Genomic DNA, 18,706 nt, shown 5'->3' with positions numbered 1-18,706 from the left:
TCTTCTGCTTAGAGTACTTCTGAGCCTGCAGTCACCAGACCACTCAGCTTTAAGAGGTTGTCCCGAAAGCCAATCGCCAGAAAACGACGTTTTGACATTTCTTGATGAGATACAGAGTAACTTCATGTGTTTAGCATTCCATACACCCTTTGTTAAAGGTTCTATAGATCTTTTCAAATTCCCACAAAAAGATTTATAACTATCAGCATAACTGCCTGTGGGGGTTATACTTCAGGGAGGAACTTTAGGGCCATTGTGCTACAGCACACCTGCAGATCCTGTATACAGGGAGGTATTGGCCATAAAATGAAAGCTACTTGACATAAATGTCCTTTCTCTACATCTTTGAAAACAGTTTAGTTTGTAATTGAAGTTCCAGAACCTTACAAAAGAGATAGTATCCCAACGGTTGTCCTAGGCAACCAGTAAATAACAAATATCAACGATATTTCAGCCTTGTCATCACTGTTTTGCTAAATGAACTAAAGCAAAATGGTAAATCTAGAAGACACTGCCAAGCACCCCAAAGAAATAACATATTAAAACAATTTAACTAGATGTTTAGAGAACAAATGTGCATTTTAAAAAGCAAACACGTCTGGGGTGGCCCATTAATTTGATCACTAAATCATTGAACTCTCAGATACAAGAACTGCAGTTGAGTTCCAGACTTGCCTAATGGAATAGTTAATAGGTACCAAATCAGAGCTGCTTCAAATAACTTTTTTATTTAACTGCAGAAAGAGTCAAGGTGTTTCAAGTGTTCGTTAAAATTGAAGGCACGGGGTATCAGAGTATCAGTTAAAACAGCCCAGTTTCTGTCTATTACAGATCTCATCTAAAGCCCCTATGGGCAAACTCATGGTGGTTAAAACTCCCAGTTGAGACCTGCAGAAACCTGATGAATTTGTGCTAATCGGGGTCTTGCAGTGGCATAAAGACACCAATATGGTTTGTCAGTCTTACTGACTGACTAATAATATAACTTCCTGCACCTCATATTTTAGATTTAAAACAATCAGCTAGTTAGTTATCATTGTGAAATAAAGTTAGATTGAGTTTGATTATCTGGTCATTTGGTTTACTCCATTCGCTGCTTGGTGTTGCCTGTGCTCAGACCGGCTGCCGCCTTTCCCGGGCAGTCGGTAAATCTCAAAGACAGGAACTGACCGTGTGGTGCTATTATTCCCAGGAAATAAGTGTGAAGGTGAGAGAGAAAACATAAGGTAGGTACTACAACAGTAACATGCAACATACAATGCTAACGTTTTTTCTTACACTGATGGTGGACCCTTCCATAGCAGTGAGTGTCTGTCCAGAGACAAAATCTCCTTCTGTACTGCCTTCCTCCATCTTGCTGTGTGCTAGTTTCTCCTACAAGAATGGAGACATATGTTCATCAGATAAAAGTTTTAATACTTTCCCATGTACGTGCAAGATTTTGAGTGATAACACCAAGTGCAGCAGTAGGGATCTAGTGCAGATGCATGAGGGTTAGTAAAGGCTTTCAATAGTGCAAGCAAAAAAAGGTGGAGTGAAGTCTTTTCTTCAGACTCTGGGCAACAAAGGTCCATCTCATTTTGTAAACTTGGTCCAAACAGTGGTGGTTCTGCTGCCTCACTGTGCCAGGACTTCTGTGTGGAGTTTGCACAGTCTCCCCGTGTCAGCATGGGTTCCCTCCAGGTGCTCTGGTTTCCTCCCACAGTTCAAAAATGTGCAGGCCATGCTAAATTGTCCCTAATGCCCTCCCTAATGTTTCAATTACCTATGATTTCTATAACTGCAAGAAAAACCCCAGGATCAGATTTTGTTTCCCCAGACATCATCTTGCAGCTTCTCAATTTGCCTTTGTGTTGTTTGGCCACAAGTCACTACCCCTGAAATCCTTTGCACGTCCTGTAGTCATACTCAATTTCTTGCCTTCTAATTGATAAGTTCCCTATGCAAATGGTCAGACTGCAAGTCAGATTTTGAGTTACATACAACCTCCTTGCTGTCACCTCAAGATTTTATTATTCACACTAAGTTGTTTTGTTTTCCATTTGCTTAACCACACAAAGACATGTACTATTAGGATTCTTGGATTTGGGAGTTTTATGGACTGTCTCAACGCCTGTTTCTTTCTTGGCCAATGCAGTGTAGAACATGTAGGGCTGGTATCAGAATGCTTCAATGGACTCTCTTCTGGAACCATACAGATGGAAAACTATTGCAACACCAAGATTGGAAACCTAGACAACATAGATGCTGCCTAAATGTGTTTGAAACATTCAAGAAAACAGAAGTGTTGAAAGGCAAGGTGGGTCCTCAACAAGTTTCAGCTGGGTTCCACTTTCCTTTGCTGATCAGGTGGATTAGATACAATCATTGCAAAGTCTTGTTGGAAGTGTTTATTGGCAGTTGTGATGTGACCGCTGATCTTAGCCCTGGATCACCAATGGACACATTGAACTTTTAAGTGCAACATGTGTTTTCTTTTGAAAAAAGGGGAGATACAGTCAAAAGACATAAGCTAGTGCCTGTCTGAAAAGGAATTCTAGAATATTATACATGAAGGAGTAAAAAGAGGTTTCAAAAGAAGAAATGCACTTCAAACTGAACTGTAATCGCATGTGAGTAACTCAAACTGTGAACATGATGGGAGAAAAGACAATAGTCTGGGTGCCAGACATTTTTTTTTGCATTTTCCCCTTTCAAGAATACACCACTCAAAGCTTATTTTAACCTTGGTCTGTGTGTGTTAACAAACTGAGCAGTTTGAGTATGCTGGTGAGATGGGGTACTCATGTGTACCAGCCAGGGTTGAAGTGCTGGTGGCTCTGAAAATCACAAAGAACTATTCATTGGTCACCACTATGTTGCAGGTAAATGATTCTTTTGCTCTGCATTTTGGAAGCCAGTTATCAAAACCTCCAAGGGAAACAGTAAAAGAATTTCAACTAACTTGTGAAGCCAAGAATCTTGAAATCAACTCTTCCGCTGTTAACATCCTCTATCAACCGAGTGACCCAGAGACTGATCCATATATGATTCAACTTTTTTCAACATTTTTTGGATCTATCTCTCATTTCTAATCCATGTGTGTGTGTGTGTGTGTGCTATGTTATTATTTCTTCTCCTGTTTAATAACTAATAAAAACACTGTTTTGTTAACTCAAGAAAGCCTGGTTCAATATTAATCCTTTTAAAACTTAAATTCCTTTGGTCTGAGAGAAGGTTATCCACAAGGGAAAAGATCCCTCTTAAAGTAACCTTGTTGCAATCAACCAAGGGGGTTGGAGAATAGAGAAGGGAAGCCTTTATTCTTCTGCATCCAGAAACTTAATGAACTGGGGTACCCCATGTGGGACCTTATCTTCAGACTGATAACGCCAATGATAACAGTCAGGGGAGGGAGAGAGAGAGAGAGAGAGAGAGAGAGAGAGAGAGAAGTTCTTAAATCCTGAAAGTAGGATGGTGCTTGCAGTGTATCCTAGTATGCAACATCATTAACAGATGGAGCAAAGAAGGGAAGCATTGCAAGGGAATAATCAATTTGAAGAAAAGGAAAGCTTTCCAGTATAGTCCTTGTGCACCATGGGTATTCCAGGAGAGAAACTCCCATATTTGAATGGACCAAGAGCAATGTCTGAGGCAGCTCATATTTACAAAGGTTATGTCACCTCTTTCAATTTGACCTGGAGCCTCTCATAAGGGTAGGACGACCTTCCCAGTCACATTGGCCATGGAGGTCATTGCCACAATCACATCCTCAGCCTTCATGACTGAGTCAGATGGGGTCTCCCAGTTTATGGTGGTCTGCTCTATCCTGTATAAACTGGCCAATATAAGCCCATAAGATGTAATGCAAAGGTAGGTTATTTGTCTCACCAAATCTGTCCTGCCATTCTATGTGGCCATGGCTGATCTAATAATCCTAAAGCCCACTTTCCCACTTTTTCTCCGTAACCCTGGATTCCCTTAATGATTAGAAACCTGTCTATCTCCACGTGAATATGCTTAACAATCCAAGCTAGATCCCTTTTGCAGTAAAGAATTCCACAGGTTCACATCCTCTGAGAGAAGAAATGCCCCTCATCTGTTTCTTAAGTGGGTGATCCTTTATTCTGACTTTGCCATCTGGTTGTAGATTCTCCCACAAGGGAAACAACCTCTCAGTATCTACAGTTAAACCCCCAGGAATGTTATATGTCTTAATCCAATCACCTGTCATTCTTCTAAACTTTTCTAAACTCAGCCCATTCAACTTCTCCCCACGAGAAACTCCCTCCAAGCTAGAAATCACCTAAGTGAACCTTCTCTGACTATCTCAGTCTTTCCTTAGATAAGGGACCCAAAACTGTTCACAGTAATCTAGATATGGTCTAACTAATGCCTAGAAATAGTTTTAGCAAGCCCTCCTATTTTCATGCTCCATTCCCTTTGAGGTACAGGCCAATTGACTTCCCTATAACCTGCTGAACTTTTAAACTGGCTTATTGAGATTTACAGAAAAGAAACTCTAAATTACTTTGTGCTGCAGCTTTCTGTAGTCTTTCCCAAGTTACATAACACTCAGCTCCTTTCTTCTTCCTGTCAAAGTGCAGAACCTTATGTCTTCCCACATTACATTCCATCCACCTAAAGTATGGCCTCTCAGAACCTGCCTGTATCCCTCTGCAGACACTTAGTGTCAACCTCATTGCTTGCCTTGCCAACTATTGTTATGGATCTCCAAACTTGTGATGGTACATTCATTTTCCTCATCGGGATTATTAAAATATATTGCAAATGATCATGGTGCCAGCACTGATTCCTGTAGCACTCCACTAGTTACAGATTGCCATCTGAAAATGCCCCCTTATCCCAATTCTGTCTTCAATAATCAGCCAATTTTCTATCCTGCTAATGTACTACCTCCAACACCATGGGTTGTTATATTAAGCAGCATTATGCACTGCACCTTATCAAACATAGTTTGAAAATCCAAATATATTATATTCAACCTGTTTGTTACCTCCTCAAACATTCTAATAAATTTATCAGACATGCATTCCCCTTCGTGAAATCATGCTAACTCTATGAATTATATTATGCATTTTGAACATTCCGCTATTATATTATTTATAATAGATTATAACATTTTCCAATGATAGCTATTAAGCTAACTGACCTATAGTCACCTATTTATTACGTCCCTCCCTTTTTTGACTGAGATTATAACATTGGCAATTTTCCAATCCTCTAGAATTCATCTAGAATCTCGGGATTCTTGGAAGACTCCTACCAGTTGCATTCACTATCTGCTTCTGCTTCCTTTAGTATCCAAGAATGTAACCCATCAGGTCCAGGGAATTACTAGCCATTTATCCACATTAGTTTCCCTAGTACCTTTTTCTCTGGTGATAGTTATTGCATTTATTTTCTCCTCATTTTTGCCCCTTGGTTATTTAGTAGTTTAGCGTACTATTATTATCTTCTACCATGAAGGCTAAGTGAGATATTTACTCAATTCCTCTGTCATTCCCTATTATTATTTCCCCAGTCTCATTCTCTAAGGGCCCATATTTACTTTAACCTCTCTATTATTTTCATCTATTTAGAAAAGCTCTTAATGCTCTCTTTTTATATTACTTGCCAGTTTCCCCTCAGTTTATTTTCTCCCTCTGTTATATTTTGACTTGGAGGTGGCAGTGTTGGACCGGGGTGGACAAATTTAAAATCACACAACACCAGGTTATGGTCCAACAGGTTTAATTGGAAGCACTAGCTTTCGGAGCACTGCTCCCCAATCACCTGATGAAGGACTTGTGCTTTTGGGGCAGCACGATGGCTCAGTGGTTAGCACTGCTGCCTCATAGCAGCAGGGTCCCAGGTTTGATTCCAGCCTCAGGCGACTGTCTGTGTGGGGTTTGCACATTCTCCCCGTATCTGCATGGGTTTCCTCCGGGTGCTCCGGTTTCCTCCCACAGTCACAAAGATGTGCAGGTCAGGTGAATTGGCCATGCTAAATTGCTTGTAGTGTTGGGTGCATTTGTCAGAGGGGAATGGGACTGGGTGGGTTATTCTTCGGAGGGTCAAAGGGCCTGTTTCCACACTGTAGGGAATCTAGTCTAATCAGTCAAATCTAAACCTGTTGGAAAATAACCCGCTGTTGTGTGATTTTTAACTTGCTTATTTTTTGGTCATGTTTTCTTGTTTTTTTTAAATCCTTTCTAATTCTCTTGGTTCCCACTAATTCTTGCCATGTTGTGTTTTTTTTTCTCTTGCAATTTGCTGCTATATTTAACTTCTCTAGTTTAATGTTGGTTGTTGTATGTTCTTCCTGGCTTCCTTTTGTCTCACAGGGATATGGTTTTATTGTGAGTCATGAACCCTTTCTGAAATGTCTGCTGTTGTTCATTAACAGCCTCTTTTGCTAAACTCATTTCTCACTCCTCTCAGTGAATTTGTGTGTATAACTCTGGCCACACTGCTATAGGAAGAGTGTTGTTAAACTTGAGAGAATGCAGAAAAGGCTTGCAAGCACGTTGCCAGGATTGGAGGGTTTGAGTTACAGGGAGAGGCTGAATAAACTGGGGCTTTTTCCCCTGGAGCAGAGACTAAGGGATGACCATAAATGGTTTATAAAATCATGAGTGGCACAATAGGGTGAATAATGAAGGCCTTTTCCCCAAGGTAGGGGAGTCCAAAACTAGAGGGTATAGGTTTAGAGTGAGATGGGAAAGATTTCAAAAGGATCTGAGGCATAACTTTCTCACAGAGGTTGGTACATCTATAGAATGAGCTGCCTGAGGAAGTGGTGGAGGCTGGTACAATTATGACATTTAAAAGGCATCTGAATGGTTATAAAAATAGGAAGGGTTTAGAGAGATATGGGCCAAATGTTGGCAAATGGGACTAGGTCAGATTGGGATGTCTGATCAGCATGGATGAATTGGACCGAAGGGTCTGTATCCGAGAGTTATGACTCTGTCACTCTGTAACTCCACTCTCTTTCCTTTTTAATTCCTCTTAATCAAGCTCAGTACATTTGTTTCCAGGCCAGTGTTCTCATTCTCAAACTGAATGCTAGAATCTAACATGTTATGGTCACTGCTTCCACAGGATCTTTTCCTCTGAAGTCACTTGCCTTATTATACATTACCAGACCCAAAATAGTTTGACTCCTAGTTGGATAGGCAACTTATTGTTCTGGGAAACTGTCCTGAATACACTCTGTGAATTCTTCCTTATGGTTTCCTCTGTTATTTGATTTTCCAAATCTACATGTAGATTGAAGTACCCTCAGGGGAGGTGATGACCGAGTGATATTATTACAAGATCATTAACACAGAGACCCAGGGAATATCCTGGAGACCTGGTTTGAATATCACCATGATTTTTATTGACTTCAAATTCCACCATCTGCCATGGCAGGATTTGAACAGTCCAGCAACAGTACCAATAGGCCATTGCCAATCCTACTGTATTTGCTGCTCATGGTCTTGTCTTCTCTAGGTTGGAGAGACAAAATGCAGACCAGGTTGAAGACATCTGCTCTATCCATAAAAATGACCCTGAGCTTCCAACTGCCAGTCACCTCAGCACACCACTGTATTCCCATGTCAATATTTCTGTCTCAGGCCTGTTATAGTTCTCCAGTGAAGCTTTCACCTAGGTAACTTACAGCCCTCAGGACTCAACATTTAACAATTTCAGAGCATGAACACCCCTCTCCATGTTCATTAACCACCCCCACATCCCCAGAGGGTTTTGTTCTCAGTGCAGCCAACCCATTTTCAACTATTCAGTTTCCATATCGCCTTCTCATCAATCTCTATGTCTGTTTCCCCTGTTGTTTTTTTTTAAGTCTCTCTCTCCCCAACAAATGCAAGCATTCATTTCAAAGTCAACTGTGTTTGCTAGCCGAGTTTATATGCTCTCCTTTTCAACATTTTTCAGACGTGTGGTGAGAATGGCTTCTGTGAAGTTGATAATGAATTAGTCTACATGGTTTTACTTGTCAGTGCAATGTCAGCATTTCTGCCAGCTGCAACATTTTGTAACTCATCCTTAATTTCCCCAAATGGTTGGTGGTGGTGAACTTTCAACTGGATTGCTTTCTAGCCTAATTCTGAGGGTAGTTGATCACATGACTGTCAATGTGGAGTCACGTGGAAGAAGGGCAGTTTTATTTTTTGAAAAGCCGTTAATGACCTTGATTGACTTCTACAACAATCCAATAGTTTCATCATTATCACCAATCCAACTTTTCATTTCAGACTGATTTACTTACAGGGAAATTCCCCACCTGTCATTGTGGAATTAAGAACTCTTGATTCGGGATCATCAAACACTATGTTACCATCCTGCCTTGTGAAATAGATGAACATAGTTACACAGCAAATATTGAAGGGCTTAAAGCAATGGCCAAATAAAAAATGGAAGTATTAACACACGAGAAATACAAATAGCAAAAAAAAATCACAAGAATATAATGGCATGGTGAACTATTAAAACAAACTTCTGTCCAGATTGTCAAATCACAAAACAACTAAGTTGTTAACATTCTAATGATAAGGATGGTGCAATTTTGAATGGCTGCAGTACATGGTGATTAAAGCTTATCCTGAGATGCAACAGCACAATTGAAAAGAGCCTTACCATCTGTTTGAGAACACTTTGCTTTGATATATTTTTACAAACGTACCAAGGATTTTTTTTTAAATATGAAAGGTTAATCTTATTCTGGCCTGGTATGTTTGCATAAGCTGCACATGTGGTTTCCTAATGGCTGACATATAACATTTATAGAAAATTTGCAAAGAGACACTGAAAACACTCTGAGCAGATCACAGGGTTTAATGTGCTGATTTTGACCAAATACTTTGACAAATTGGGCCTTTTTATCAGCCGCTCAAGTACTGTAATGCCAAATGACTATTTGAAATTAATATATTAAATTCAATAGTTTAGAGACTAGACCCCTTTGTCCCCAATATACACTTAAGGGTCCAGTTTGCAAGACTATGTGTATGGCCTTGTTCTGCCTCAGAAGTGAGCTTCCTCCCCTACTGATGAGTCTGTACCTAAAAAGGGACTCAGACCTTTTCTTGTGATAAATCTTTATGGGGCCGGGGGGGAAACAGGAATGTTCTTTGTGCTTCTGCAAAGCTGATCCAGCTTTGTGGTAGCTGCTGGCTAGTTTCCCCTCCTGGGGGAGTCCCTGGTACTCTCTCATACCCTCACTATTACTTATCAAGCACATATCTGGATAAGGGTATGAACAGCTTTGCTAAACTTACACTGATTTAATAGACAGAAAACATTAGCACCTCTGACTCCAAGATACAGACCTGTCAAGTAACTGTCCCAACAGACCCTCCTTTTCCTTCCGACCATTGTCACTAACATCATCTCCTCCTGCTTCACTTCTCATCCAATCCAAAATGTTGTCTCCTTCAGTTTTGGACCCATCACTCCCATGATCTTATTCTTGAGATCCACTTCCTGCTTCTATAACTTCTGTGAGCAAAATCTCTGTGATCCAACAGAATTATGAGAGGTGAGAAAGCACATTAACTATGGGTGGCAGGTGTGCATTGCATTGATGGTAGATGGGATTTCTGATCCATCTTCAGTCCAGCCACTTTATCCTTTAGGAATAATCTTCTCTGTGGTACTTTTCAAAGTACCATAGAGAAATGCAGCAAGTCTCTTAGGAAGTCTTCTGTGTCACCTGAAGCTCAGGGTTAGCTCTCTTGTCTCTGAGTCAGAGGGTCATTGGCAATCCTATGTCAGATTCATGAAACAAGACTGCCAGATCTACACATGGTGCAGACACAGTGTGCCACTGGTGAAGCACCTGGTAACCTGGGAAGAGTCTGGGTCATAACTGGCCACTTGAGGGATGCAATTGACCAAAGACTAGGATGCTGCTTAATTCCTCCTCCAACACTGATAAACTGAAAGTCAAGTTTGATTAGTAATCGATACGGACCAACCTGCTATGCAACACAATTTTATACAACCCCCTCCACCTGCTGCAACTTGTTCTAGCTGTTAAATTCTGGCCACATGTCAAATTGAGAATTTACTTCTGCACAAACTGCTTAGCTAGGGCTTCCTCCTTTTGAATGATGTATTTTATGTATTAGGTTATTGGTTTCATGATTAATCTTTATGTTTATTCCTAATAGTTATTTCCATTATTTTAACTGGTGTTGGTGTGAGACTGAATCAATCTGCTTTATGACACTGTCTATATGAAGAAAAAGAGGTTAGTGCTAGCTGGTATTCAAAACAAAGGACAGCAAATGGTGAAACGATTGCTTACAAGTTTCCAGCCTGTGATTTAACTCAAGAAATTTTTGTGGGAGGAAGTTGTTTTTCAGAAACATATCAATATTTGTTCTCTTAGCAAAGCACCATATGTTGTTCTAATTCACTGTTTTTCTGGAAAACTGATCAGGATTTCTAATGTTTTTTACACTCCTGCAACAGGTCCATCTCAGCCTGCTCCAAAATAAAACATGTCCTTAAATAATACATGGCAGATAAAAAAGAAATCCACCTGTTTTCTTTTAAGGCGATCTGGGCTTATTTATTTTGGAGGTACTGAAATTCTGGCAGTGAGGATGACAAATATTCGGTTTGTATTTTCATACAGCTGGCCTCAGGTTTCCTTCCATTCCTCAAAGTTCATATTATAGTTTAATTGAACTTCAAGATTATGGTACATACACAAATCAAAGGAATTCTCCAGTCTGAAGAATGTCAAAATGTAAGCTTACTTTACTTGCTTGAATAGAAATTTTAATTTCGCCATTCAACCATGATGAACCGGGAGGGCCTTAATGCAGGGACTGAGTAATCAATTACAGGCCTGAAATGGCACTGCTAATAGTTGAAAACTGTCACAAATGTTAGCGCACTAAATGAGAATAGAGTGTAATAGAAAGTTTATGTAATGGTCATTGTAATAGTAATCCATACGTTTAGATTAATGATGCAATCCATATGCATTTAAATGCTCCTCTGGCATTTTGCCAAACTGAATGAAGGATAATTAAATACAAAGTTGATGACAGTAAAAGTTACTGGAAAGATTGTCAAATTCGCCCCTTATGATCTTTAAGCACGGAAATTTGCCTGTGTTAGCTAGTCTGGCTTACTTGTGACTCCAATTTCACATCAATGCAGTCGGCTCTTAACTACCCTCTGAAATGATTTAACAAGGAATTCAATTCACAACAACTAAGAATCGATAATAAATGCGAGCCTTGTCAGTGACACTGACATCCCATGAACAAATTGAAACAAGCTTGACCCTGACACCTATACAAGCAATGCCAACATGATTCTTCAGGCAATATCGTGCACAACACCAAAGTAACCTATTTGTTTTGTTGCCAAAGTCAGCAAACTGTGCCTAGAAGAGAAATCAGACATACTGGCCTTTGTCATTTGCACTGTCTATTGTACTGAGTGAGGAGTGGCAATGTACAGTTTCCAAATCATTCAACATTATCATCAGGCATCAGAGAAGTACAGAAATGTGACTAAAATCTAATGGTCACAGATAACTCACTACAAGGTACAACCAGCCCCAGCACCAAGTTAAAGTAAAGGAGGTGCTGTTGACTAATTTAAATATTAGTAGTAGCTTGTTGCTATATACTTCATCTAAAACTCTGCTGGCACTAAATCCCACACACCCATATCCCTGTGTTCACTGACCTACACTGGCTCACAGTTATGTAATACCTCAAATTTAAAATTCTTATTTTTATTTTCAGATTCCTGCAATGGTTCACCCCACCCTATGTCTTTAGTCTTCACCAACTGGCTCAGTGATTAGCACAGCTGCCTCACAGCACCAGGGTCCCAGGTTCAATTCTAGCCTTGGGTGACTGTCTGTGTGGAGTTTGCACATTCTCCCTGTGTCTGCATGGATTTCCTCCGGGTGCTCTGGTTTCCTCCCACCGTCCAAAGATGTGCAGGTCAGGTGAATTAGCCATGCTAAATTGCCCATAGCGTTAGGTGAATTAGTCAGAGGTAAATGGGTCTGGGTGGGTTACTCTTCGGCGGGTCGGTGTGGACTGGTTGGGCTGAAGGGCCTGTTTCCACACTGTAGGGAATCTTTAAAAAAAACGGTAATACCTCTGCAATTTTGGCTCCTTCTGCATCCCCAGTTTCTTTGTTCCATCACTGGTGACAATACCTATAACTGCCTAGGACCTAAACTCTGAAAGTTCCTCCTTCAACCTCTCCACTTCTTTGTCTCTTTCATTTCTCTGTCAACTTTCAAGATACTCTTTAAACATGCGTCTCTGATCACAAACACAAGAAATAGGAGCAAAATTAGATCACATGGCCTCACAGGCTTTTGGTTAACTGTTCTGATATCTTGGTATCACATTACTGTAGTTTGATAACGCCCCTGTAAATCTTTTGGAACATTTTAATTTAGTATGTTGCTATATAAGTGTAAATTATGGCTCTGGCTCACAATTAAGGGTGTAGTTTTTAATCTCAGCAAACTGGAACAAAAAAAAACTACCTTATTCAACCACTTTTATATTTTACTTTCTCATTAGCAGCCACAAAGAAATTAGAGCTTGCCTAAAAATGGACATGCATCTACAGGAACTGGTCTGATTATATAACATTTCCAATGTTGTATCTGTGGGAGATAGGTTACGTCTTATGCAGACTTGGTGCAAGATCAGCTTCTGCTGAAAAGTCGACCTGGTACGTTCCCCTGATCACATAAGGATGAGCAATCTGTGTGTCCATCCTTTGCCAACATCAGCTGGGTCCTCATCATCCCCTCCACTGACGGATGGCCCTTCATCAACAGTCCTCAGTGCTTTGCTTTGTGCTTCTTCTCCATTTCAGTATCCTGTTCTCCAATGGTGTAAGGACCTATGTGACTGATGACACTTAGTGACTGAGCTCTACTTAAGGCATCCCCAAAACTGATGCCTTCAGCTGACAATTTGGGACCATCATCTCACAACAAACGGCATGTTCCAGGCATGTTTTTGTTTGCATGGAGGGAAGATGACTGCATCTTTTCAAAACGTTTCCATGCTTTCTGTAAATATCATCAATTCTTTTTATAATTTCTCATTTGTTGACTTAAGTTCCACCTAATGAATCTTTCTTAAGCAGAAGGTCTCAGTACTTTCCATTTCTTTGTTTTATGTGTAGAAAAAGAACAGCTACATTCTAAATATCTTCTCAAGTCCCTTGTTGCTGAGATGCTAGTTTGACTCAAGTTGTAGTCATCTTTGCCATTCAGTCACTTTAGATGGTGGTTTCAATCTCAATCCTTCAATGCAGTCTAGAGAAAATACTGTAATATCATAGGTCATGTCATTTGGATTCCGTGTTAAAATAGGACCCCGTCTGCCTGCAATGAGGTGGCAAATTGTGAAAGATTCTGACTGTACGACCAATAGAGAGATTGGTGGCTTGGTACCAGCTTAATAAGACAAGTGCTCTCTAAAATATGTTTTGCTTCCCCTTCCCACTCACACATTCAGCAAGATACAGACCTATCTGCTCAGTAGCAGTATGCTACTTAATGCATTGACGATGGCACTGTGTGCGGAACAATTTCAAGCATGCATATGATAAGATTTCTTTTCTTTTTCTCTTTGTAGGAGCCTCCCATCAGAAGCAAACAGGCAGCTGTTCCCTTTCAAAAGTACGTGTCAGGCAGTCGTGATCACTCAACAACGAATTACGTTTCCACAATGCATCCAAAGGAGCAATATCGAACACAATGTGACACCAAGCCACATAGCGAGATAGTAGAGCATATGTTCAAAAGCTTGGTCAGAGTTAAGTATCTTAAAACGGAAAGAAAGTGAGGTCAAGAGCAGAGAGGTTTGGGGAAGAGTTTACACATTCCCTCCCTAGGGAGCTAAAACCACATTGACCAATTCCGGAGGGAATAACACTTGGGGATGAAGGGGCCAGAGGAAGATTTTATGGTATAGTACATAGCATCCCTTGTGGGATTTTCAAGATCTAAAAGTGCTAGAATTACTTAAAGATAGAGGGAACACTTTTGGATCAGTGCAGGAATATGTTTGGAGAAGGTAAGGAACACTTTGAGAGAGACTTTTGTGCTTTTTCTGATTGCTAAAAATCATAAGAATTAGAATTCCTACAGTGTGGAAACAAGTCCTTGGGCCCAACAAGTCCACACCAACGATTGGAAGGATACCCCACCTAGATCCATTACCCTACATTTTCCCGCTGGATGCACCTATCCTACATGTCCCTGAACACTATGGGCAATTTAGCATGGCCAATTTACCTAACCTGCACACCTTTGGACTGTGGGAGGAAACTAGAGCACCAGAGGAAACCCACACAGACACTGGGAGAATGTGCAAACTCCACACACAGTCGCCCAAGGCTGGAATCGAACCCGGGTTCCTGACGCCATGAGGCAGCAGTGCTAACCACTGTGCCACCCCATCATGAATGTACGAACAAAATACATAAAATCATTGGAACTGTCAAGCTGTCAGAGTCATACAGGCAGGGTCATACAGCATGAATACAATTTGTTTGGTACAATTCGTTTGTGCTGACCAGATATCCTAAGTTAATCTAGTCCCATTTGCCAGCACTTGTCCCATATCTCTCTAAACCCTTCCTCGTCGTGCACCCATCCAGATGCCCTTTAAATGTTGCAATTGTACCAGCCTCCACCACTTCCTCTGGCAGCTCATTCCATACACGTACCACCCTCTGCGTGAAAAAGTTGCCCCTGAGGTGCCTTTTATATATTCCTCTCTCAACTTAAAACTGCACCCTTTTAGGTTTGGATTCCCCCACCCCAGGGAAATGCCCTTGGCTATTAACTCAGTCCATGCTCCTCATGACTTTATAAACCTCAGCCTCCGATGGTCCAGGGAAAACAGCCCCAGCCTCTTCAGCCTCTCCCTATAGCTCAAATCCTCCAACCCTGGCAACATCCTTGTAAACCTTTTCTGCACCCCTTCAAGTTTCACAACATCCTTCCTATACCAGGGAGACCAGAACTGAATGCAGAATTGTATCCAGAAGTGGCTTAATCAATGTCCTGTACAGCTGCAACATGACCTCCCAACTCCTGACTGAGAAAAGCAAATGTATTAAATGCTTTCTTCATTACCCAGTCCACCTGTGGTTTCACCTTAAAGGAAGTACTCATCTGCACCCCAGGTTCTCTTTATTCAGCAACACTTCCCAGCACCCTACCATTAAGTGTATAAGTCCTGCCCTAATTTGCTTTTCCAAAATGCAGCACCTCACATTTACCTAAATTTAACTCTATCTGCCACTTCTCAGCCCATCAGCTCAAAATCCCATTGTACACTGAGATAACCTTCTTCACTGTTCACTACACCTCCAATTTTGGTGTCATCTGCAAACTTACTGACCATTCTTCCTATATTCACATCCAAATCATTTATATAAATGATAAAAATGAGTGGACCCAGCACTGATCCTTGTAGCACACCACTGGTTTCCAGGGGAAGAACAACCGTCCACCACCACCCTCTGTTTCCGATCTTCAAGCCAATTTTGTTTCCAAATTGCTAGATCTCCATGGATTCCATGTGATCTAGCCAAGCTAACCAGTCTACCTTGTGGAACCTTGTCAAATGCCTTACTGAAGTCCATATAGACAATGTCCACTGCTCTATCTTCATGACTCTTCTTTGTTGCTTCTCCAAAGAACTCACTCAAGTTAGTGAGACACGATTTCCCATGCACACAGTCACATTAACTATCCCTAATCAGTCCTTGTCTTTCCAAATACATGTAAATCCTGTACTTCAGAAACCCCTCCAACAATGCACCCACCACTGACATCAGGCTCACTGGTCTATAGTTCCCTTGCTTTTCCTTACTCCCATTCTTAAGCCATGGCACCACATTAGTCACCCTCCAATCTTATGGCACCTCACTTGTGGCTATCGATGTTAGAAATACCTCAGCAAGGGACCCAGCAATCACTTCCTTCACTCCCGACAGAGTTCTAGGGTACACCTGATCAGATCCTGGGGACTTTTTGACGCTTATGCATTTTAAGAAATCCAACACCTCCTCCTCTTGTAATTTTGGACACTTTTCAAGCTATTACTATTTATTTCTTCAAGTTCACTCACTCCGTAATCCTTCTGCACAGTAAATACTGATGCAGAATACTCATTTAGTATCTCACCCATCACCTATGGTTCCACGCATAGATGGCCTTGCTAAAGGGCTCTATTCCCTCCCTAGTTATTCTTTCGTCCTTATTACATTTGTAGAATCCCTTTGGATTCTCCTTAACCCTATTTGCTAAACCTATCTCATGTCCCCTTTTTGCTCACCTGATTTCCCTCTTGAATATATTCCTATTGCCCTTATACTCCTCGAGGGATTCGCTCGATCCCAGTTCTCTATACCGGCCATCTGCCTCCTCCTTTTTCTTGACCCTAGCCTCAATTTCACTAGAGATCCAGCTCTACTGTCCTAGCCCTTCACACTAACAGAAACATACTGTCTCTGAACTCTCGTTATCTCATTTTTAAAGCCCTCCCCCATTCCCATCTATCCCTTTACTTGTAAATAGCCTCCCTCAAACAACTTTCAAAAGTTCCTGTCTAATAGCATCAAAATTGGGTTTACTCCAACTTTTTGATCAGTTCTATCCTTTTCCATCATTTTCAAGACCAATAAAATTGTCACCATTGGCCCTTAAGTGCTCCCCCCACTGCCATCTCAGTCATTGCCTGGCCTTATTTTCCAAGTGAAGTCAAGGCATTTAATTCAGTTGGCCTTTAAATGTTTGAGCAAAAACCTGTCTGAAGTGTAAACAAAATCAGTTTTGTTATTTTACTTTGTCCATTGACCTATCACTATCACATTGCAGTGCCTGTTAGTTCAGTTTGGTAGACAGCTCTAAGTCTTTGATGTGGGGCAATGAATAAAAGTGCATGATTTTATCAGGGATTAATCAGTTGTACTAAATTAAATATAGTGTGTGTATTTTTTATCAATTAGTGTTCTTACTAAATTGTGAAATTAACACTAGACCCTTAAAACCTTATCATACTTTGTCTCAGTATGGTGCCTGAGGTAAGGGGTCAGAACGAAGGGAGATAAGCAGCGATTCTGGAAAATTGGGGATGAACAGGAAAATTGGGATGATTGGGATGAGCGGGGAGCCGGGACCATTGGGGATGAGCAGGGAGCTGGGACCATTAGGGATGAGCGGGGAATCGGGACCAAGGGGGGTGAGCAGGGACCGTTGTGGATGAGCGGGGAGCTGGGACCATTGGGGATGAGCCAGGACCATTGGGGATGAGTCGGGAACATTGGGGATGAGAGGGGAGCTGGGACCATTGGGGATGAGCCGGGAGCCGGGACCATTGGGGATGTGCCGGGACCATTGGGGATGAGCCGGAACCATTGGGGATGAGCTGGGACCATTGGGGATGAGCGGGGAACTGGGACCATTGGGGATGAGCCAGGGGCCGCGACCATTGGGGATGAGCCGGGACCAAGGGGGATGAGCGGGGATTTGGAACCAAGGGGGGGTGAGCAGGGAGCCGGGACCAAGGGGGGTGAGTGGGGATTCGGGACCAAGGGGGGGTGAGCGGGGAGCTGGGACCAAGGGGGGGTAAGCGGGGATTCGGGACCAAGGGGAGTGAGCGGGGAGCTGGGACCAAGGGGGGTGAGCGGGGATTCAGGACCAAGGGGAGTGAGCGGGGAGCTGGGACCAAGGGGGGTGAGCGGGGATTCAGGACCAAGGGGAGTGAGCGGGGATTCGGGACTAAGGGGGGGGGGTGAGCGGAGATTAGGGACCAAGGGGGGGTGAGCGGGGATTCGGGACCAAGGGGGGTGAGCAGGGAGCTGGGACCAGGGGGATGAGCAGGAGGTATTTGTGCTTGGGCGTTCAGTCAAGTCCATCTTAGTTATGAATTGATTGTAAATGCCATTTTGTTCCTTTTTGTTTCTTCTTTTCGAGCATAGGGAGCTTGAATTCTAAACCTTTCTTCTCCATTGATCTCAAAGCAAATGTTCCCTGGTGACTTCTCCTTATGATGGTGTAAGTTGGCAAAGTCGCTATAACTAGGCATGAGGGTTGGGTAGAGAGGTAATAGTCAGCCTGAACTTTTTGTTTTTAATACAATTGCAGCAAAGGCTGAGATCATGGAGGCCAGGCTTTCCCATAGAGTCCTGGCTATGTCCACACTGTTTCAAGGGGTTGGTGGGTCTGACTCTCATCGACATCACCCCCAGCACAGAAAATCTCAGGCACTTTCTCCCAAAGTGAATTTTCAGACCTGGAAATTTTCCCAACTCAACTCTCTGGATTCCAGGGCAAAATCTCTTTTCATTGTTCTGCTTAATTTTGTGCTTCACATTTAAATTTGTTCATGGCTCTTTAAGACTGGTTGAAACTTTGATGTTTCCAGCATTTCCTGCATTTAGAAAGCAATAAATCTTCTATTAACTCAAAAGCAGAAGAATTCATACTTGACGATACTGAGACTTTTTGCACAATCACTTAATATCTCTACAATTTTATATTTCCATTTACACTGTTTACAATGCCTCTGCTGGTGGTTATCTGTATCTTGAAATGTGAGCACTATTTATTTATCTATCATTCTTCATTTAATTCATTAACAGATATGATGAAGAGTTAATATCCCAAACCAGATCCCTTTTGGGCACCAAATCT

General features: G+C 41.7%; 1 long non-coding RNA gene across 1 annotated transcript in view; it reads right to left on the bottom strand.

Moving 5' to 3' along the window:
• The window catches only part of LOC132817906 (uncharacterized), a 226,171-nt gene that overhangs the window by 142,579 nt on the left and 64,886 nt on the right, over nucleotides 1-18,706 (bottom strand). Inside the window, exon 3 of the long non-coding RNA XR_009644931.1 lies at nucleotides 1,279-1,374. This is a non-coding gene — a long non-coding RNA (uncharacterized LOC132817906). The remainder of the gene's footprint in view (nucleotides 1-1,278; nucleotides 1,375-18,706) is intronic.

Source organism: Hemiscyllium ocellatum, chromosome 8 (assembly GCF_020745735.1).
Source record: "Hemiscyllium ocellatum isolate sHemOce1 chromosome 8, sHemOce1.pat.X.cur, whole genome shotgun sequence".
NCBI classification, from domain to species: domain Eukaryota; kingdom Metazoa; phylum Chordata; class Chondrichthyes; order Orectolobiformes; family Hemiscylliidae; genus Hemiscyllium; species Hemiscyllium ocellatum.
The sequence above is the reverse complement of the archived record's forward strand: the minus strand, read 5'-3'. Positions and strand labels throughout refer to the sequence as shown.